The sequence below is a fragment of the Bos indicus x Bos taurus genome, chromosome X, assembly GCF_003369695.1.
Source record: "Bos indicus x Bos taurus breed Angus x Brahman F1 hybrid chromosome X, Bos_hybrid_MaternalHap_v2.0, whole genome shotgun sequence".
In the NCBI taxonomy this organism is placed as follows: domain Eukaryota; kingdom Metazoa; phylum Chordata; class Mammalia; order Artiodactyla; family Bovidae; genus Bos; species Bos indicus x Bos taurus.
Window position 1 is genome coordinate 127,598,838 of NC_040105.1, and position 22,708 is coordinate 127,621,545.

General features: G+C 39.9%; 1 protein-coding gene across 3 annotated transcripts in view; it reads left to right on the forward strand.

Moving 5' to 3' along the window:
• The window catches only part of PLAC1 (placenta specific 1), a 102,388-nt gene that overhangs the window by 57,832 nt on the left and 21,848 nt on the right, over positions 1-22,708 (forward strand). Inside the window, exon 1 of one of the 3 annotated variants that reach the window (XM_027534214.1) lies at positions 7,875-7,977. The exons of the other annotated variants lie outside the window; for them this stretch is intronic. The gene's annotated coding sequence lies outside the window, so the exon portion shown is untranslated. Of the gene's footprint in view, positions 1-7,874; positions 7,978-22,708 lie in introns of those variants that run through there. 3 annotated transcript variants of the gene reach the window in all.

The window sequence follows — 22,708 nt, forward strand, 5'->3', positions numbered from 1 at the left end:
TTGTTCGTAGTGATGCTTTCTAAGGCCCACTTGACTTCACATTCCAGGATGTCTGGCTCTAGGTGCATGATCACACCATCATGATTATCTGGGTCATGAAGATCTTTTTTGTATAGTTCTGTGTATTCTTGCCACCTCTTCTTAATATCTTCTGCTTCTGTTAGGTCCATACCATTTCTGTCCTTTATTGAGCCCATCTTTGCATGAAATGTTCCTTTGGTATCTCTAATTTTCTTGAAGAGATCTCTAGTCTTTCCCATTCTATTGTTTTCCTCTATTTCTTTGCATTGATCACTGAGGAAGGCTTTCTGATCTCTCCTTGCTATTCTTTGGAACTCTGCCTTCAAATGGGTATATCTTTCCTTTTTTCCTTTGCTTTTGGCTTCTCTTCTCTTCACAGCTATTTGTAAGACCTCCTCAGACAGCCATTTTGCTTTTTTGCATTTCTTTTCCATGGGGATGGTCTTGATCCCTGTCTCCTGTACAATGTCATGAACCTCAGTCCATAGTTCACCAGGCACTCTATCAGATCTAGTCCCTTAAATCTATTTCTCACTTCCACTGTATAATCATAAGATATTTGATATAGGTCATACCTGAATGGTCTAGTGATTTTCCCCACTTTCTTCAATTTCAGTCTGAATTTGGCAATAAGGAGTTCATGATCTGAGCCACAGTCAGCTCCTGGTCTTGTTTTTGCTGACTGTATAGAGCTTCTCCATCTTTGGCTGCAAAGAATATAATCAATCTGATTTCGGTGTTGACCATCTGGTGATGTCCATGTGTAGAGTCTTCTCTTGTGTTGTTGGAAGAGGGTGTTTGCTATGACCAGTGCGTTCTCTTGGTGGAACTCTATTAGCCTTTGCCCTGCTTCATTCTGTATTCCAAGGCCAAATTTGCCTATTACTCCAGGTGTTTCTTGACTTCCCACTTTTGCAACCGTCCCCTATAATGAAAAGGACAGTTTTGGGGGGGTGTTAGTTCTAGAAGGTCTTGTAGGTCTTCATAGAACCGTTCAGCTTCAGCTTCTTCCGCATTACTGGTCGGGGCATAGTCTTGGATCACTGTGATACCGAATGGTTTGCCTTGGAAACAGAGATCATTCTGTCGTTTTTTTTAGATTGCATCCAAGTACTGCATTTTGGACTCTTGTTGACGATGATGGCTACTCCATTTCTTCTAAGGGATTCTTGCCTGTAGTAGTAGATATAATGGTCATCTGAGTTAAATTCACCCATTCCAGTCCATCTTAGTTTACTGATTACTGAAATGTCAGTGTTCACTCTTGCCATCTCCTGTTTGACCACTTCCAATCTGCCTTGATTCATGGACCTAACATTCCAGGTTCCTACGCAGTATTTGTCTTTACAGCTTCGGACTTTACTTTCATCACCACTCACACCCACAACTGGGTGCTGTTGTTTGGATCTTCAAGTCTTTATGAAAAGCCAAAGCTCTTTTTGTAGGACATGAGGACATGGATCACTCTAGGGCCCACCTTGCTCTCTGGGGCCATGCTTAGTGACCCATTCATGGGCATAGAAACAAAACCCATTGGACCATTGTTATCTTGTCAAAATATAGGCTTTGGCCTGTTCAGCACTTGTCCTTTGCTAAAAGCTGCGAAGGAACCCTGATACCACATTTGATTATTGAATGGAGTTCTATGTAGAGATTCAGGCAGTGAGTATAGGAGGCTGGAGCAACTGGTGCAGTCAAATCAGCTCAAAACCTTCATTCAGTGCTTTGGCCCAGCAGCAATCATAGTGTCCACAGGGTTTTCCCACCCCTCTTCCTATCTGAGCCTCAAAACATCTGGATGAGATCAGAAGGACAGATGTTGGAGAAGCCATTTATTACAGCAATAATATAAACAAGTCTGGGAGTTTTGAGGACTTGGTGAAAATGCAGTGTTTTGCACAAAACAAACAAACAAAAATGAGTGTGTTAGCAAGAAATGGTAATTGAGTATTAGTTTGTGAGTATTGAGTCTATAAATGAGTATAGCACAGAGCTGGGCATGTGGAAAGGCTTACCTACATTGGGGTGTCTAGAATTCCATAAAAGAAAAAAACACAGGAGAGTCTAACTGAACACTGGATGCTCTCATCCAATTAAGGGCAGTAAGTCTTTAGAGACAGGAAGTCCTAAGTCAGTTGCAGGACACCAGAAAGCCTTCCTCAAGGAGGCAGGTTTGGGGCTGTTCAGAGAGGCAGAGGGAAGAAGTAAAGGCTGGGAGGCAGATAAGCAAGAGCTGAGAAGCTGGGAAGAGCCTGCAGGAGAAGGGAGGAGCTCAAACAGGGTGATGAGCCAGGGTGCTGCCTTGGGAAGAGTTTTGGGTAAAGAGGTTCTGGAGACCACACCCAGTTGCCCAAATGAAAACAGAAGGCATCTGGAGCAGATAAGTGTGGCAGCAGAGGGGCAAAATTAGGGAATGGAGCCAAAGTGTCCAGCTGGGAGCCGGGAATGAGAATCCAAACTTAAATGGTTAGAGTCTGGGCTGGGATAAAACCACAGAAACCCAGGAAGGTGAACGATGCAAGGGATGGTGTGCGGGTCCCTGGAGCCTTTACCTGGAGGAGCGCAAAGACTTTCCTCTCTGTATGGAGCAAACTGACTTGGGGGTCTTTCTATTTCTCTGGCATGAGAAATTTCTATTTCTTCAGCATGCCTCCTTCAGGAGCACGTGGCTGCCTGGCTTTAAGACAATCAGCAAAATCACTTGCGAAAGAGAGAAACCAAGAGGTGATTCTTCATGTTGCGAAACGATTCTTTACCAAAGGATATACAAAGAGCGCCTTGACTTAAACCCTCCCTGAAGTGCCTTTTTGAATGTAGAATGAACCAATTCAGAAATTCTATCGAAAATGTTTGTTTAAATAGCTTTAAAAAGTAAAAAAAAAAAAAAGCTGGGGGTGGGGAGCCAAATGTTTCCAGTTGTCTTTTCTTGTGATATATGGGAACTGTATAAAACTTACACTTTCTGAAATTAATACTAAGCTATGGTAATTTACTGAGATGAAATATATGAGGATTAACCAGTAATAATAATAGTAGTCAACGTGTATTGAAGGCTTGCTAAGTATGACATATTACTAAACAATTTAAAGTCGTTGTCCAGTTTTATCTTCACAACAGTCTTTTGAGGTATTCTCCGCATTTCAGAGATGAGGGAAATGAAACTTTAAGAGGAGTCAGCTAAATTGTATGCTATCAAAAGAAAGAAAGAGAGGGATGGAGGGAAAGAGGAAGGAAGGAAGGGGGAAAGAAAAGCAAAGGAAAGGGAAAAAGGGAAGGAATGTAACTCCCTTAGGTTATGTGCAGGGTAGCACCCTGTGTCCTGAGAGGCTTTGGAGGGTAGGGTGACAAAACCCCTAGGCAGTCCCCCTCCTCAGCCTTTGCCCAGGTTTCTATTAATACTTAATGTAACAGGTCTTGTGAAACTTCTCTGATGGAAAGACACGTCTGTCAGCCTGCAGAGATTGGTCAAGGCCCTAGTCCAGCGGTGAAACAATTTTGTTGACATTTCAGCGTGAAAGGCACAGAAGCAAGGTCTGCAAAGGGGGTTCGGGATTCAGTTCCCTGGGTTGTCCTGAGATTTTCTTCCTCAGATTTGAGCACTTCCCTCGGTTGAGAAAACCCAGGGCTGTGAAGCAGTTCTTCACTCCCGCTCTGGACACTGGGTGAGGAGTGGTGAGAGTTGACCCCTCCAAGCATCACGTTGGCTGGAGCTCTGAAGCACTGCTTCTACCTGCCTCGCGTGCCTGAGAGGCCAAGCCTGGATCAGCCCCAGAAACCCCCAGAGGGCAGGGGCCGTGCACTTGATCAAGGCTGCCGACAGTGACTGGATTCATTCCGGGTTCAGCTCCTCAGCGGGGTAGGTGAAGGTGCCATACATTCATGCTCAAGGGAAGAAGAGAATCTTGTTTTTACAAACTTTAAAGGAATATAAAAATGACTTTGTGGTGTTTGAATTACCTTTGCTGGATAAATAGAGCCCTGCGGCCCAAGGGCTTAGGGAGCATTGTGGGGAGATCACATATTTCATTATGCACATTTCTATATACATGTTTCCTTATATGCATGTGCCTGAGAGCTTGTCACTGGTTCTCACTGAAACTGGTTGTTTCCTGTGGGTGACTTCTGTCTGTCCATCTAGGCGGTAAGTCCTTAGTTCAATATCTGAGCCTGTGTACTCTGAGGGGTCCTAGGCAGTTGTGTTTGGGGTCCCAGGCTGAAACTAAGACTGATATTTTTGAAACTTTCTTGGATGGAAGACAAGGGTCTTGTTTGTCATTGGTTAGTCACTAACTTGCGTCTGACTCTTATTGCGACCTCTTGGACTGTAGCCCACCACACTTCTCTGTCCATGGGATTTCCCAGGCAAGAATATTGGTGTGGGTTGCCATTTCCTTCTCTAGGGGTCTGGAAACCCTATTTAATTGCTGCTAGCAGTCTGTAGCTTACAAGAGATGAAACCTTTGATTTTGATTGTTGACAAACTATTCTTGTTTTAGTGGTGACAGCAGCTCCTATATATTGAGATCTTCCCATGTGCCTGACTCTACTAAACCCTTTACATACATAAACTCATTTAAGCTTCACCATCTCCCTAAAAGTGAAGATCACTTTTAGGATCACTTATCCCCCATTTTGCAGATAAGGAAAGTGGTAGAGAACTGAAGGGATTTGACTAAAGTAAGGCTCCTAGTGAGTGGAGAGGTGGGATTTGAACCTGTAATCTTTTTTTTTTTTTTTGAAGATCTAATTGGCTTTATTTATTTTATTTTAAATTGAGTAATAGCTTTACAATCGGAGAAGGCAATGGCACCCCACTCCAGTACTCTTGCCTGGAAAATCCCATGAACGGAGGAGCCTGGTGGGCTACAGTCTATTGGGTCACAAAGAGTCAGACACGACTGAGCAATTTCACTTTCACTTTTCACTGTCATGCATTGGAGAAGGAAATGGCAACCCACTCCAGTGTTCTTGCCTAAAGAATCCCAGGGATGGTGGAGCCTGGTGGGCTGCCGTCTATGGCGTCCCACAGAGTCGGACACAACTGACGCGACTTAGCAGCAGCAGCAGCAGCTTTACAATATTGTGCTGGCTTCTGCCATCTGCCATACATTAATACGAATCAGCCATATGTATACATATGTCCTCTCCCTCATGAAACTCCCTTCCACCTCCCATCCCATCCCACCCCTCTAAGTTGTCACAGAGCACCAGATTTGGGTTCCCTGTGTTGTATAGCAAATTCCTACTGACTATCTATTTTACATACGATAATATACATGTTTCAATGCTAGTGTCTCAATTCATCCCACCCTCTCCTTCCTCCACTGTGTCCAAAAGTCTGTTCTTTATGTCTTCATCTCCTTTGCTGCCTTGCAAATAGGATCCTCAGTACCATCTTTCTAGATTTCATATATGTGTGTTAATATATGATATTTGTTTTTCTCTTTCTGACTTACTTCACTCTGTATAATAGGCTCTAAGTTCATCGACCTCATTACAACTGACTCAAATGTGTTCCTTTTTATGGCTGAGTAATATTCCATTGTGTATATGTAGCACAATTTGTTTATCCGTTCATCTGTTGATGGACATCTAGGTTGTTTTCGTGTCCTAGCTATTGTAAATAGTGCTGCGATGAACAATGAGGTACGTGTGTCCTTTTCAATTATGGTTTCCTTGGGGTTTTTGCCTAGTAGTGAGATTGTTGAATCATATAGTACTTTTCCTAGTTTTTTTTTTTTTAAAGGAATCTCCATACTTGAACCCACAATCTTAATGACCACACAAATCTTCCCTGAGAAAATTGCTCAGAATTCTTCTTCTTGCAAATTTCAAGCAGGTACTCTTTAAGGGAACTAATATGTGGTTCAAGAAGAAGTGGCTTTGGGAGGAGAAAGATACATAGTTGTCTATGAGTGAGGCTGGGAACCATTTGTGCAAGCTAGTCTGCTATGGGAGCAATTGTATCTTGACTGGGGAGAGAACAAGGAAGTTGATGGGACCACCTGGAGCTGGACAGCCAGTCCCTGAACTGGGCTTGAGCCTCAAGAGGGAGAAGGCCAAGGCCAAGGCCAAGGCCAGAGGCCAATAGGCCTGGGAAACTGGCACCATGGCACTGCTTCTAGCCCCGGGTGTCCTAGAATCATATAGAGGAGATGCCCAGCTCTTTGTACTGGGTAATATTCCCATGTACACCTCTGTTATGACTTGTGTCTTTTTTGCATATTTTCTAACTGGTTATTGCTGGTATATAAGAAAGTTTTTATTTCTGCATGTTCACTGTACATTTAACTACCCTCCTGAACGCTCGTTAACTTTTGATGTAAAATTATAATTCACTCACATCTCAGTGAGTGAATGATGTAGTGATATCCTTGCATATCAGTTTTTTAGATATGCAAGGATATCATTACAAAAATAGAGAGAGAGAAAGAAAAAAGTTAGTCACTCAGTTGTGTCCAACTCTTTGAGACCCCAAGGACTGTAACCCACCAGGCTACTCTGTCTATGGGATTTCTCCAGGCAAGAATACTGGAGTGGGTTGCCATTTCCTTTCCCAGGGGATCTTCCTGACCCCAGGATTGAACCCAGGTCTTTTGCATTGCAGGCAAATTCTTTATCATTTGTGCCACCAGAAGATATATGTGTATATATGTATGTATGTGTATATAAATATATACACACAGTATGTATATATATACATCTACATATTGGGACTTCCCTGGTGCTCAGGTGGTTAAGATTCAGTGTTTCCACTACAGTCAACATTTGTTGGTGGAAGGAAGAGAGGAATGCCATGCAGCCCCCCAGGAGAGATGGTCTTGGATAGAGCGTCTCTTTGCCATCCCGCCACAGGGCATGAACCACCCCTCCTCTCACATCAACCTCCTTGCCATCATCCATCACTTTGGGTGGCACCAGCACAATCACTCAGTGACAAGCAAACCAGGTTACAGCACTTTTCACATCAACAAATTGGCAAGTCACAGAGACCAGTGTTTGTCATTACCAGGTATCCTGATTTTTGTTTTGAACACTACGATCATCGTTCCCTTGGGTAAATCCCTAGTGTCCCGGTGTTTGCCTTTCCACACTGTAAAAGGAGAATCTTATTACTGGTTTCTAGTCACCTCAGAGCATTGTGGGGAGAGTCGAAGCCAGTCTGGAAGCTGGATGTCTAAACATCCCTGGGCTTGTGGAGTTCTCACCAAGCCTGTCACTGCTGTTGACATTGAGAATACTGGTGTGGGAACAAGTGCTGTCTTTGTCACAGGCTCAACTCCAGGGGCCTCTCCTTCCCTAAGCTGGCAGCTGAGGCTAAGTACTCGATATCCCTGGGCCAGCTGTTGTGAAGTAAACGCCAGGCAGTAGGTAAGGCAAGATTCAGAACTGGGCAGACAGCCAGGCTTGAGTGGGAGCCCTGATTCAGGAGTGGAGGGGGGCACAAAAGTTGGCAAACAAGTGTTTTCCAAGGGAGGAAGACTAAAAAAAATACAATCTTGTTTCTAAGGTAGACAGAGTACCAACGGGCTGTGGGGGAGCAGCCTAAAAATTCCTTCTTTAACTCACTTATCAGCTGAAGAAGATTCTAGTACTAGAAGGACACTGTGAGCGATGTTTCCCAAGGAGGCTTCCCTGGGAGCACAGAGAGATAGCCACACCCTTTGAAGTTCGCTGGGAGCTTACAAAGGGCAGCGTTGTTTCCACCAGGGAAGAATGATAGCCCCACATAATGGTGTCCTTATTCTCTAAATCTCAGACCTTGTGCGATGAGGGGCCAGTGAGCCTTCAGGCTCAGGCGAAGGGGGGGGGCATGGGCAAGACACTTGGCACAACGCACATGCTCACAGCTTGCTTGCTAGCCAACATGGAAGATCTTTCCTAAGAAGATAGTGTGGTCAAAGTCTGGGGCCTGTTTCAACTCGCTTTCTAGGAGGATTGCTAAGCCATACCCAGGTATTGTTTTAATTTGATGATGGTTGATAAATGTTTCCAAGTAGACGTATCTATCATACTTCATAGATTTCGGTGAAATATATCATGCGCTTAGAGGCTGTAGAGATAAAAGACCAATGAGAAAAATATTGTTTTAAATCAGAATGAAAAGGGTAGTATTTCTGAGTGGTGGGATTCCTATCGCACAAAGAAGAAAGTGAGTGGGCTGGCAAGAGCTGTCTAAGGTGGTCGATTCTCCAGTCATTAGTCAAGTGAAGTCCTCAGATGGGGCTCTAACATAGCCTTAATCAACTTGGGGATGCCTATGGTACTGCATCATCCATTCTTATGTCAGGGACCACTTCCAAAATTCTGACTCATTTCCCAGGCCAGTGGAACCATGTAGGCATATGAGTTTCACGTCTGGTGTCATCTCCAGGAATTTCTGTCAGCCTTGGTGCCTGGGAATAACTCCATTAGACCCAGTAGAAGTTGGGTGGTGCGATGGCAAGAGTTCAGGCGGAGACCTAAGCTCCAGTCCTAGCTCTGCGCCAATTAACTGTCATTTCAAGTGGGTCTTTTAACAATTCTGTGTCTTGGTTTCTTCAGTGGTTAAAAAAAGTCTTTAATTTGATGATTGAGTCCCTTCCAGGTTTAAAAATAAGAATGTCTGTTTCTTAGCTTTGGGTTCAATAAAGAATTGTTGTAGGTATGCCAGTCATCTGGTGTTATAAATTCTTTTAGGTCTGAAAGGGATCTTAAAGGTCATCTAGTTCAACCCCTTTATATTATGGATATATCAATAGAAACCAAGACTCAGAGAGAAGGGAGTCATTCAATTAGTGCAGACTGAAGGTTAAAGATCAGGTTCCATGATTCCCAGTCCAGTGCATTTTCCACTGCCTTTATTTTTAAATCAAAGTAATACATGAGAATGATTTTTTTAAATCAAGTAATATAGGAACGCTTGTAATTAAAAAAAAAAAAAGTTTTCTGCCCTACCCTTAGTGTCACTCCTCAGAAGCAGCCATTGTTAAGAGATTCTGTTTTCAATTCATCTGGTGGTTATTTCAATATTTCTAAATATGTCTCTACTCCTACTTCTTAATTTATCCATTTGAAGCCTTATCTATTGACTCCTTGCTGTAAAAACTATGGATTTAGGTCACTTAGCATTACTCTCAACCTCCTTTCTTTCTCCACCTCCCCACGTTTGATAGTATTATCTTTATGAGGTTTTTAAATTCACCTTTTAAAATAGTATTCAGTATAATTTCCTATTTGGGTTATACAGTTTAATGAGTTTAGACAAATACAAAAAGTCATATAACTACCACCACAATCAATATATATCACCCCCCAAAACTTCCTTATGCTGCCCTTTGTAATCAACCCCATCCTTCACTCCCAACCCCTGGTAACCACTGATCTGTTTTATGTTCCTATACTTTTGCCTTTTCCAGAATGTCATAGAAATGGAACCAGCAAATATGAGAACTTTTTATACTGCTTCTTTCACTCATTTTAATTTTGAGATTTATGTCTCAGTAGTTCATTGTTTTTATTGCTGAGTAGTATTCCATCGCTTGAATGTACCAGTGTACTCACTCACCAGTTGAAAGACATTTGCATTGTTTCCAGTTGGATAGTATTATTTTTAGAGAATTCCACTGGTTACCTTTTAACTTGAAATCATAAACTAAAACCTCTATTTCTATATCTCTAGACAATATATAGTGGACAATGTCCACTATATATTAAGTAGGTCTTCCTTTTCAGAATAGTAAATGCTTTTGACTAGATTTTAAAACATGATACTTTCATTCATTTCATCTCTGCTTTAAATGGATTACATTTGAGGGTATAATTTTTCATGTGGGTAGAGGGCTTGTTTAAATGCTATCCAGCAGCCCCATTCAGGGCTACTACTATTCTCAGTGGCTCCTGTAGCACAGGGGCCTTCTCTAGCTCGGGACATGCTTGTTGCTGGGAACATATACATGTACTTTCTGTTCTGACCGTTGCTAACTCAGGCAGTAATTTGGGGGAAAAAGACCTTTCTTCATGTGGATTTCAGCTTTTGTCTGTCATGCTTTTGCTGTTCCAGCTGCCTTCACCAGTGAGCACAAAGCCACATTTCAAAGGAGACTGACAAATTATCCCCAGCTGCCAGAAGGAGGTTAGCTTTCTGTGTGTTCTGTGTCCCCCTTCTCTGATAACTAACAGGTTAACTTTCTAAAGGGAATTGACAAAAGCAGAAATTGTCCTTTCACCCAAATAGGGTTTTTGCTTTTTGAAAAGTTGTGGATTTGTCATATTCCTCTCCATTGTGACCTTAATTTACATCAGGAAATTCAGTGTAAATTATTACAACTGAACCCCTGTTGTTTGCAAGGTTCACATTAGTGCATTTTTTTAAAAAGCACGTATGAGATTGCAATTCTGTTTGAAAATTTGCTAGCACAGTGTCTTTCCTCAAAAAGTAGCTATTTGAAGGCTGAATGATACCAACCCTGGCCATAGAGAGTGATATATGATACCAACCCTGGCCATAGAGAGTGATATATGATTGCACTTACTTGTATTTTTAACCATCTTTGTATGTGTGTTATCTGCCTAGCACTTACACTGCATAATGGGGGGTGAGTCTCATACCTAGCCCGGTACGCTACACATAGTAGGTGCTCAGTAAATGCCTTTTGAATGGAAATGATCCATAATATTGTCTTGCACAAATATGGTGAAGTATTCTGCATCAATGTAGTGAGTCAGGCATTCTCAAATACTACTGGGCATGCAAATTGATACAACTTTCTCACAGGGTCATTTGCCAAAATGTGCCAAAGCCTTAATGGTGTTCTTATCTTTTCACCCAGAAACTCTCTAAGGACTACTCTAAAAAAAAAAAAAAAAAAAACAGAAATGCACAAAAGATATAAATACTAAGAAACTCATTGTAGTATCATTTAAATTAGAGAAAAAGTGAAATCAACTTCAATGTCTAAATTATAAAATCTTATGTAGTAACATTTATACTATAAATGCTTTGTAGTTATTTAAAATCATGTTTAAGAGAGTCTATAACATCATGAGAAAATGCTTGCAGCCTAAATTAAGTGGAGAAAGGGAGGATACAGATGAACATACAATATGATCTCCTGCGTGTGTGTGTGTGTGTGTGCACACGTGCAAAAAGAAAGAAGACAGAAAGGAAATAAACAAAATATTAACAATGATTCTAATAGTAGAATTATGAATTATTTTCATATTCTAATATTTGTAAATTCCAAATTCTTTACACTGAGCTTGTATTACTTTACAAACCTGAAAAATATCTTTAATTAAAAAGATTTTAATTAATTAAATTAAATTAAAATTTCTTCAATTAATTTTTCCAATTAAGGAAAGAAAGAAATACTATCCTAGTCACAAAATATGAAACAATTTCTCAAACCAGAGTCTACTCTTCAGATGCCACGTGGAAAGTCAAGGCAGCGTTGTTTTCAGAAAAGCAAAATTATGCCTACAAGTCTTTTCGAGGTTTATTAAGAGCCTCAGTTTGATATTGAAAGGCAAAACTGTTCATCCTTTTCTCTAGGCCTAGTTAGGTTTCATCCTTCTCTCTCCCCATCCCCACCCATTTTAAAACTGTCCAGATCTGTGGAACAAATGTTGAACAAACTGGAAATAAATAAAATCCAATAGCTTTAAGATATCACAAAGCCCTCCCTTCCTGTGTATTAATGGCTACCAGCCCATTGTACTCCCCAGAGTGGAGGGCTGGAGTCAGCGAAATGGAGGCTTTTCTGATTCAAGCATGAAAGCTGCAAATGCTCAAAATTTAGGAAGTCTGAGAAGACTGAGACACAACATGTACAACCTTCCCTCCCTCACATTCTGACCTTTACATAATAAAAACTGGTGGGCTCTGCTGGGGGGAAAAGCTACTAAGTGAAAACTCAGTCGTAGAAGGCAGATACAGTAAGTATTCTTCACATTTCAAAGAAATCTCAGAATCCTAGAACTTTACAGCTAAAAGGAAAATATTCCAACAAGTCCAGAGTTCTTTCCAAATCCCAGATACTGTGCTGGTTGCTGATCAAATGTTATCTCATTAAAAACCACATAGCAATGCACTCCATTTTACAGATAAGGAAATCAAAACCCAGGGAGGCATTGTAAATTGCCTTGGATTACATAGTTTTTTTGGCTGCAAAGCTGGAGCTAGGGCCTACATCTTCTGGAGACTCTCAGGTGAAAAAATGAGTTTTTCTAATATTGTCTTGTCCCTCAGTTCCAGATAGTCCAAAAACTGTGCAGTTGTGCTTGCATCTTTTGCTAACAACTTAAGCTAATCAGGTCCAAGATCAAACATATAGTCTTCTGCTTGGCTCCCAGTGACCCAGGATCTGAACTAGTCTGGCTTTTTACTCTCTTTCATGCCCCAGCCCCCACATAAACAGTCTGTTAACAAGTCCTGGCCATTTTTCCTTCAAAAAAATACCTTCAAAAAGGCACAACCTTCCGGTTACAAAATAAATAAGTCATGAGGATGTGACGTACAGCATGGACACTATAATTAATAAAGCCATATTATTATATTTGCAAGTTGCTAAAAAGTAGATCTTAAAAATGCTCATCACAAGAAAGAAACATTTGTAACTATGTATGGTGACAGATGTTAACTAGACTTATTGTAGTGATCACTTCACAGTATATACAAATATTGAATCACTATGCAGTATACCTGAAACTAATATCATATTATATGTCAATTATACCTCAATAAAAAAAAAATACTTCTATATCCAACCCAACCTACAAAACAACCCAACCTCTACCTCCTTCTTGACTACTCCCAAACCACACCACTGCCTGTCTTCTGGCTCAGACAACAATTCTAGTCTGCATCACACAATTATTTTAGCACCTGTCATTCAGGGACAGTTAACATTTGTTCAGCAGCACTCATCCTAGCATCAAGCAAGTATTGATTGTCTACTATATGCCAAGTGCTGAGATAGAGAATTCATTTGTCTTTTCTCCTCAACTAGACATTAAACATCCTGAGAGTGAAGGCTACAGCTTTCTCCATAACCTCTTAAACACCCGTTGCAGCTCTGGGCACATACTGAAGACTTGTTTATTCAAGAGCAGAACAGATTTAAGGAATCTGTCACCAGCTCAGCAGCTGGAGAACTCTGGGGACGCCTTAATCTATGGATCTGCCTCAATATCTCACAGGCTACATGAGCATGATCCACTCACTCAATGAAGACCGCATATCAAACTGACTTTTTAACACCACACCTTCAGGGATAAGTGAAGAGGTTTAGCTAATAAGAGGTGTGGAGTCCAAAGCATCAAATGGGGATTTCTGCCTCCAAGAAAAGAAGCTGGAATAGATGTACTCGTCCCTATTTTTGTCACTAAATACAGCTAAAAACCCTGGGTGTTATATATAAAACAAATATAAGAGGACCAAGAAAGGTGGAAAGAAGAAGGCAGAGTGGTTAAAGACCTCAGTAACCAATGAATGACGTGATGGTGAGTTCCCTGGATTTTCTTTTTGCCTCATTGATTCCAGACTGGATGCTGGAGACACCAGCAGTTAAGAAAAAACCAAGTGGGAGCAAACAAACAAGAAAGGCCTGCTCTCTTTAGCCGAAGGACCAAGAAAGGGGCAGCCTAGCAAAGTAGGCAACTTTTAGACAAGTACTACTCTACTGTAGCCAAACACCACAGGAAAAACTATGACTTCCACACACACCCATGCCAATGAATGATGAGTGGAGAGCCTGAACTTCTACCCCAATGTGCCACTAACAAGGCAGCAACTCTCTTTTCCGTGCCAGAGTAGGGGAAACTTGTCCAAATAGGAAAAACAAAAGGCTTAAATAAGAGCCTCATTACATGATACCCAAAATGAACAGTATTCAACTGAAAATCATTCATTATACCAAGACCAAGGAAGATCTCAAATTGAATGAAAAAAAGAATCAACAGATGCCCAAATCAAAATAAGAGATGTTACAGTTATCTGACAAAGATTTTGAAGCATCTACCATAAAAATGCTTCAGTGAACAATTACAAACATGCTTGAAACAAATGAAAAGACTAGAAAGTCTCAGCAAAGAAATATAATATCTCAGCAAACAAATACGAAGATACAAATAAGAACTAAATGAAAAATTTAGAAATGAAAAACTCAGTGGATGAGCTCAACAGAATAGAGCAGACGAAAGAATTAATGAACTTGAAGGTATAACAATAGAAATTACATAGTGAGAACTGGAAAAAAATGAAAAGAGCCTCAGGAACTTATGGGACTATAACAAAACATAATAACATTGATATCACTGAAGTCTCAGGAAGAGGGAAGAAAGAGAAAGGGGCTGAAGACCGTTTGAAAAAATAAAATCTCAAAGTTTCCAAGTTTGGGAAAAAAAGATAAACCTACATATTCAAAGAGGTGAAAGAACCCTAAGCAGGATAGATGCAAAGAAATTCACGCTAAGACCCATCATAGTCAAACTTCTGAAAACTAAAAACAAAGAAAGTCTTAAAGGCAAAAAGAAAATAGAACAAGGAGACAATGTTCTAATAAGGAATTGGCACATTTTTCAAGCACTAAAAGAAAAGGACTGCTAACCCAGAATCCTACATCCCTCAAAAATGTCCATCAGGAATGAAAGGGAAATGGAGACATTCTCAGATGAAGAAAACTTAAGAGAATTTGTCACCATCACACCTACCCTAAAAGAATAGCTAGAAGAACTTCTCCAAACAGAAAGAAAATAATAAAAGAAGGACTCTTGGAATATAAGGAAGAAAGAACACAATAAACAAAAATATGAAGAAATCCAGTAGACTTTCCTTCCCCTCTTGAGTCTATGAGGAAAGTAAATGAATATAAATGGAGGTAAGGTTTCCACTTCACCTGAAATGGTAAAAAAATCCATCACTAGAGTGTGGTAAGTTATTTTTATATATATATATATATATATATATAAATATATATATATATATATATATATATATAAATACCTAAAGGAACCACTAAAAATCTATACAAAGATATACACTCAAAACCATGACAGATAAATCAAAATGATATTCCAAAAAATATTCAAGTAACCCACAGGAAGGCAGAAAAAAGAAATCTGAGAAATAAAAGGCAGAAAACAAAAAATAAAATGGCAGATTTAGATTCTAATTTATAAAAAATTGCATTAAGTATAAATGGTCTAAGTATATCAATTAGAAGACAAAGATTGGTGGAGTGGATAAGAAAAATATGACCCAATTATATGCATTCTACTAGAAACTCACTTCAAATATAATGATACAGAGAAACTGAAAGTAAAAGGATGTAAAGAGATATATCATGCAAACATTAATAAAAAGAAAGTATGTGTCTATCAAAGAAGAGCAAAATAAGCACAAAGCAAGAAGGAAGGAAATTATAAGGAGCAGAAATCAATGGAATTGAATAAAGGAAAACAATGAAGAAAATAAATGAAACAAAAGCTGTTCCTTTGTAAAGATCAATAGACTTGACAATCTCTAGCAAGACAGACAAAGGAAAAAGAGAAGAAGCAAATTACCAATATCAGGAACAAAACAGGAGATATCACTACAGATCCTACAGATAAGGGTGGGGTACAATAAAGTAGTACCATGAACAACTCTACACACTTGTATTTAAAAACTTAAATGCAATGGACCAATTCCTTGAAAAACACAAACTACCACAAGTCACCCAATATAAATAGAGTTCATAGCCCTATAACTATTAAGGAAATTAACTGCATAATTTTAAAAACTCCCAACAAAGAACTCTCTAGTTCCAAAAGATTTCACTGGATAATTTTACCAAATATTTAAAGTATCAGCAATTCTACATTATCTCTTCCAGAAAATAGAAGTAATGGGAACATTTCCCTATTAATTTTATGAAGTTAGCATTACCTTGAAACCAAAACCACCTAGAGACAGTACAAGAAAACTACAGACCAATATCCCTCATGAATATAGATGCAAAAATCTTTAGCAAAATATTAGCAAGTAGAATTCAGCAATATAAAGGAATTATATGCCATGACCAAGTAGGGTTCATTATAAGTATCCAGTTCAGTTCAGTTCAGTCACTTAGTTGTGTCCGACTCTTTGTGACCCCATGGACTGCAGCACTAACACCCAGAGCTTGCCCAAACCCATGTCCGTCGAGTTGGTGATGCCATCCAACCATCTTATCCTCTGTTGTCCCCTTCTCCTCCTGCCTTCAATCTTTCCCAGCATCAGAGTCCTTCCCAATGAGTCAGTTCCTCGCATCAGGTGGCCAAAGTATTGGAGCTTCAGTATCAGTCCTTCCAATGAATATCAAGGACTGATTTCCTTTAGGATTGACTGGTTGGCTCTCCTTCCAGTCCAAGGGACTGTCAAGAGTCTTCTCCAACACCACAGTTCAAAAGCATCACTTCTTCAGTGCTCAGCTTTCTTTATGGTCCAACTCTCACATCCATACATGACTACTGGAAAAACCATAGCTTTGACTAGATGGACCTTTGTCAGCAAAGTAATGTCTCGGCTTTTTAATATGCTGTCTAAGTTGGTCATAGCTTTTCTTCTAAGGAGCAAGCATCTTTTAATTTCATGGCTGTACTCCTGGACACTCACAGGTAAGTCTGGCTCAATCTTTTATGGAGTCACTGCTCCTTTCTCCTGGGTCCTGGTGTGCACAAGGTTTTGTTTGAGCCCTCCAAGCATCTCTGGTGGGTAAAGGGTTTGATTCTAAGCACAGTTTTGCCCCTCCTACCATCAACTTCCCTGATAGGTCAGTTGGCAAAGAATCCACCTGCAATATGGGAGACCCCAGTTTGATTCCTGGCTCAGGGAGATCTGCTTGAGAAGGGATAGGCTACCCACTCCAGTATTCTTGGGCTTCCCTTGTGGCTCCGATGGTAAAGAATCTGTCTGCAATGCAGAAGACCTGGGTTCGATCCCTGAGTTGGGAAGATCCCCTGGAAAAGGGAAAGGCTATCCACTCCAGTATTCCGGCCTGGAGAATTCCATGGACTGTATAGTTCATGGGGTTGCAAAGAGTCAGATATGACTGAGCAACTTTCACTCTTCCTTTCACCATCTTTTTGGGGCTTCTCATTTGCCATTGGATGTGGAGTATCTTTTTCTGCTGGGATCATTCCCCTGTCAACGGCTATTCAGCAGTTAGTTGCAATTTTGAAGTTCTCACAAGATGAGCACACGTCCTTCTACTCCACCATCTTGTGGGACAGTGACAAGTATCCAAGTCTGGTTGAATATTAAAAACCAATAATGTATACCATCATATTAACAGGCTGAGAGAAGAAAAATCACATGAGCATATCCACTGATGCAGAAAAGACATTTGACAAAATTCAACATCCAATCATGACAAAATCTCTCAGCAAGCAAGGAATAGAAGGAAACTTCCTTAACTTGCTAAAGGGTACCTACCAAAAAAAAAAAAAAAAGCCTTACAACTAATATTATATTTAAGGGTGGAAAACTGAATGCTTTCACCCTAAGATCAGGTAGAAGGCAAGGATGTCCATTGCTACTATTCTTTTTTATCATAGTGCTAGAAGTTCTAGTCAGGACAATAATGACAGAAAAGACATATAGATTTGAAAGGAAGAAATGAAACTTTCTATTTGCAGGTGGCATGATAATCTACACAGATAATCTCAAGGAAGCTATTTTTTAATTCATTTTATTCAAGTATAGTTGACTTAAAGTGTTAATCTCTGCTATACAAAAAAGTGAGTTATATATATACATATATATATTTTGTATTCTTTTCCATTTATCACAGGATATTGAATATAGTTTCCTGTGCTATACAGTAAGGCCTTGTAGTTTATTCATTCTGTATATAATAGTTTACATCTGCTAATCCTAAACTCCCAATCCTTTCCTCCCCCTCCTAACTCCCCCTTGGCAGCCACAAGTCTGTTCTCTATATCTGTGAGTCTGTTTTATAGATAAGTTCAATTGTGTCATATTTTAGGAATCTTCTCTTTTTTTGGCTTCATTGGATCTTCATTGCAATGCACAGGCTTACTCTAATTGTGGTGAGCAGAGGCTCCTCTCTAGTTGTGGTACATAGGCTTCTCATTGTGATGGCTTCTCTTGTGGAGTATGAACTCTAGGGCATTCAGGCTTAGTATTTGCGGCATGTGGGCTCAGTAGCTGTAAAGTATGGACTTAGTTGTCCCAAGGCACATGGGATCTTCCTAGACCAGGGACTGAACCTGTGTCCTCTGCATTGGCAGGCAGATTCTTAACCACTGGACCACCAGGGAAGGCTAGGAATCTATTTTTTTAACTCTTAAAACTAATAAGTCAGTTCAGCAAGATCACGGAATAAATATTAAAAATCTATTATGTTTCTATATACTGACAATGAAACATGGGCACCAAAATAAAAAATATAATACCATTTAAAATTGCTCAAAAAAAAAAAGACTTTGACATATACCTAACAAATATGCATAAGACTTGTATGCTGAAAACTACAAAATGCTACTGAAAGAAAACAAAGAAGAGGGGAATTCCCTGGCGGTCCAGTGATTAGGATGCCATGCTTTCACAGCCAGGGGCCTGTGTTCAATCACTGTTGGGGGAACTAAGATCCCACAAGCTGCTAATGGCATGGCAAAAAAAGAAGAAAAGAAATTAAAGAAGATTTAAATAAATGGAGAGAAATGCCATGTTCCTGGATATGAAGACTCAACATAATAAAGATGCCATTTCCTTCTCCAGGGGATCTTCCCGACCCAGGAATCGAACCTGGGTCTCCTGCATTGCATGCAGACGTTTTACCATGTGAGCCACCAGGGAGGCCCCCAATAAAGATGTCAGTTCTCCTCAAAATGATATACAAGTTGGTTCAGTTCAGTTCAGTTACTCAGTTGTGTCCAACTCTTTGCAACCCCATGAACCGCAGCACGCCAGGCCTCCCTGTCCATCACCAACTCCCAGAGTTTATTCAAACTCATGTCCATTGAGTCAATGATGCCATCCAACCATCTTATCCTTTGTTGGCCCCTTCTCCTTCTGCCTTCAGTCTTTCCCAGCATCAGGGTTTTTTCTAACGACTCAGTTCTTTTCATCAGGTGGCCAAATATTGGAGTTTCAACTTCAGCATCAGTCCTTCCAATGAATATTCAGGACTGATTTCCTTTAGGATGGACTAGTTAGATCTCCTTGCATTCCAAGGGACTCTCAAGAGTCTTCTCCAACACCACAGTTCAAAAGCATCAATTCTTCAGCACTCAGCTTTCTTTATAGTCCAACTCTCACATCCATACATGACTACTGGAAAAAGCATAGCTTGACTAGATGGACCTTTGTTGGCAAAGTAATGTCTCTGCTTTTTAATATGCTGTCTAGGTCGGTCATAACTTTCCTTCCAAGGAGTAAGTGTCTTCTAATTTCATGGCTGCAATCACCATCTGCAGTGATTTTGGAGCCCAAAAAAATAGTCAGCCACTGTTTCCCCATCCACTTGCCATGAAGTGATGGGACCAGATGCCATGGTCTTAGTTTTCTGAATGTTCAACTTTAAGCCAACTTTTTCACTCTCCTCTTTCACTTTCATCAAGAGGCTCTTTAGTTCTCCTTTGGTTTCTGCCATAAGGGTAGTGTTATCTGCATTACTGATATTTCTCCCAATAATAGATTCCAGCTTGTGCTTCATCCAGACCGAAATTTCACATGATGTACTCTGCATATAAGTTAAATAAGCAGGGTGACGATACACGACCTTGATATACTCCTTTCCCAATTTTGAACCAGTCCGTTGTTCCATGTCTGGTTCTAACTGTTGCTTCTTGACCTGCATACAGATTTCTCAGGAGGTAGGTAAGGTGGTCTGGTATTCCCATCTCTTTCAGAATTTTCCACAGTTTGTTGTTATCCACACAGTCAAAGCCTTTGGCATAGTCAGCAAAGCAGAAATAGATGTTTTTCTGGAACTCTCTTGCTTTTTCCATGATCCAGCGGATATTGGCAATTTGATCTCTGGTTTCTCTGTCTTTTCTAAAACCAGCTTGAACATCTGGAAGTTCATGGTCCATGCACTGTTGAAGCCTGGCTTGGAGAATTTTGAGCATTACTTTGCTAGTGTGTGAGATGAGTGCAACTGTGTATTCTTTGGCATTGCTCTTCTTTGGGATTGGAATGAAAACTGACATTTTCCAGTCCTGTGGCCACTGCTGAGTTTTCCAAATTTGCTGGCATGTTGAGTGCAGCACTTTCACAGCATCATCTTTTAGGATTTGAAATAGCTCAACTGGAATTCTATCACCTCCACTAGCTTTGTTCATAGTGATGCTGCATAAGGCCCACTTGACTTTGCATCCCAGGATGGCTGGCTCTAGGTGAGTGATCACACCATCATGATTATCTGGGTCATTAAGATCTTTTTTGTATAGTTTTTCTGTGTATTCTTGCCACGTCTTCTTAATATCTTCTGCTTCTGTTAGTTCCATACTGTTTCTGTCCTTTATTGTGCCCATCTTTGCATGAAACATTCCCTTGGTGTCTTTAATTTTCTTGAAGAGATCTCTAGTCTTTCCCATCCTATTGTTTTCCTCTATTTCTTTACACTGATCACTGAGGAAGGCTTTCTTACCTCTCTTTGTTATTCATTGGAACTCTGCATTCAAATGGGTATATCTTCCCCCTTCTCCTTTGCCTTTCGCTTCTCTTCTTTTCTCAGCTATTTGTAAGGCCTTCTCAGACAACCACTTTTTGCCCTTTTGCATTTTGTTTTCTTGGGGATGGTCTTGATCACTGCCTCCTGTACAATGTCTTGAAAATCCGTCCATAGTTCTTCAGTTGGTAGTTCCTAATCAAGTTGGTAGCTCCTAATATACAAGTTGGTAGTTCCTAATAAAAATCTCAGCAAGACTTGTAGAATTTTGTCTAAAATTTATTCAAAAAGTCAAAGGAACTAGAATAGCTAAAACAATTTTGAAAAAAGCAAAAAAAAAGAGGAAAGAATCAGTTGGCCCTACTACGTATCTTTAATAATCAAGACTATGGTGGGAACTTCCCTGGTGGTCCAGTGGCTAAGACCCTGAGCTCCCAATGCAGGGGGCCTGGGTTCGATTCCTGGTCAGGGAACTAGCTCCCATATGCCACAACTAAGGCCCAGCACAAACAAATAAATATTTTTTCAGCCTGTGGTGTTGGCAGGATATATAGACCAACAGATCTGAATAGAATCCAGAATACACCCACATAAATATGCTTAACTGATTTTTTTTTAACTGTAAATACAATTCAGTGAAGGAAAGATGGCATTTTCAATAAATGGTGCTGGAGAAGTTGGATATCTATGGGCAAAATAAAAGAACCTTGTATTAGAGTTCTTTAGTGAAACATAGCCAATAAACTGTGTGTGTCTGTGTAAAGACTGTGTGTGTATAGAAAGAATGTGGGAATGTGTGTATATATGTATGTATGTGTATGTGTGTATATACATACATCCAATTTTTCCAGCACCATTTATTGAAAAGACTATCCACCTTTCCTTCTTTGAATTCCATTTGTACTTTAAATATATACAGAAAGAAAGAAAGAGATGTTTATTTTAAGAAATTGGCTCATGCAATTGTGGATACTGGCAAGTCCAAATCTGCAAGTCAGGCCAGCAGGCTGGAGACCCAGGAAAGAGTTGATATTGCAGCTCCAATCTGAAGGTAGTCTTCTAGAAAACTGCCTCTTCCTTGGGGGAGGTCAATCTTTTTCTTAAGGCCTTTGGCTGATTGTATCAAGCCCACCTATATTTTGGAGGGTAATCTGCCTTATAGTCTACTGAATTGAATGTTAATCTTTTCTAAAAATAAAAAATACCTTCACAGCAACATTCAGCTGTTTTACCAAACATCTGGGCACCATGGCCTAGCCAACTTAATACATAAAATTATTCATCAAAAACCTCATCCTAAGTCTCATCACATACAAAAATTAAGTTAAAAGTGTCACAGACTTACATGTAAAACTAAAATTTTTAAAAACAAACAGCAAATATTCAGGACCTAGGACTAGGGGGAAAGTGCATAGACTTGACATCAAAAGCACAATACAGAAAACGAAAAACCAGTAAATTGAACCTGATCAAAATTTTAAACTTTTGCTCCATGAAAGGTCCTGTTAAAGAGGATGAAAAGACAACCTATAAAATGGGAGAAAACATATGTAAACCACACATCTGACAAATGACTCATATCTAGACTATATGAAGAACGTTTTAAAAACTCAACAGTGAATAAAACAGACAATCCAACCAGAAAATGGGTAAAGGACATAAAGACACATTTCACCAAAGAGGAAATACAGATGATAAATACACAAGATGTTCACCATCATTAACCATTAGGGAAATGCAAACTTAGACAATGAAATGTTATTAATACTACACACCTATTAGAACAATTGAATAAAAAGCAGTGACAATACCAGATGCTGGCGAGAATGTGGAAAAACCAGAACTCTCTGATACTGTGGGTGGGAAAGTGAAATGCTGTGGCCACTCTGGAAAATAGTTTGGCAGTTTCCTATAAAACTAAACATGCAATTATCATAGGACCCAGAAATCACACCCCTGGACGTTTATCCCAGAGAAATGAAAACTAATGCCCCCTACAGAGTCTTGTACATTAATGTTTACAGCTTATAGCTTTCCCTGTAATGGCCTCA